Below are 713 nucleotides of genomic sequence, written 5' to 3' on the forward strand. Positions count from 1 at the left end.
GGGCCCAATGCTCCGGGGCCCACAACCACAAATATACGGGGCAGTGGAGGAACCCAGCAACACCATCAGGGTAGTGCCCAGGACACATTGTCCATCAGATCCCTCATCAGACAAACCAGAGGGAGCGCAGGGTTGGACATCTGCGCCTCTGCCAGAGCAGTACTAACTCCAGAGATGGGAGTTCAAATCATTCCCACAGGAATAAAAAGACTTCTTCCCCAAGGAGCAGTAGGCTTATTATTGGGATGCAGTTCTTCTACACGAAAAGGACTTATGATAAGTCCTGGGGTAATTGATCCCGATTATGTAGGTGAAATAAAAATTATAGCTAGTTCTCCAAGAGGTATATCAGTAATTTCACCAGGAGATAGAATAGCACAGTTATTAATAATACCCAGCCTGCATGATAAATTTTCCAGTCATAGTGTAGAAAGAAGTTCCAAGGGATTAGGCTCCACAGATGTAGATTGGGCTATGCTGTCTTTAAATTTAGATTCTCGCCCAATGCTAAAACTAAATATTCAAGGACATGAATTTAATGGGCTACTGGACACAGGTGCTAACCTTAGCATCATATCTTGTCAAGAATGGCCAAAACATGGCCATTACAACAAGCCACTCAAACGCTTCGAGGCCTAGGAGTGGTGACTAATCCCCATAGAAGTGCAATGGTATTAGATTTGAAGGATGTGAAGGAACTATACAGCCATATA

The sequence above is a fragment of the Marmota marmota genome, unplaced genomic scaffold (genome assembly GCF_001458135.2).
Source record: "Marmota marmota marmota unplaced genomic scaffold, marMar, whole genome shotgun sequence".
NCBI lineage: Eukaryota > Metazoa > Chordata > Mammalia > Rodentia > Sciuridae > Marmota > Marmota marmota.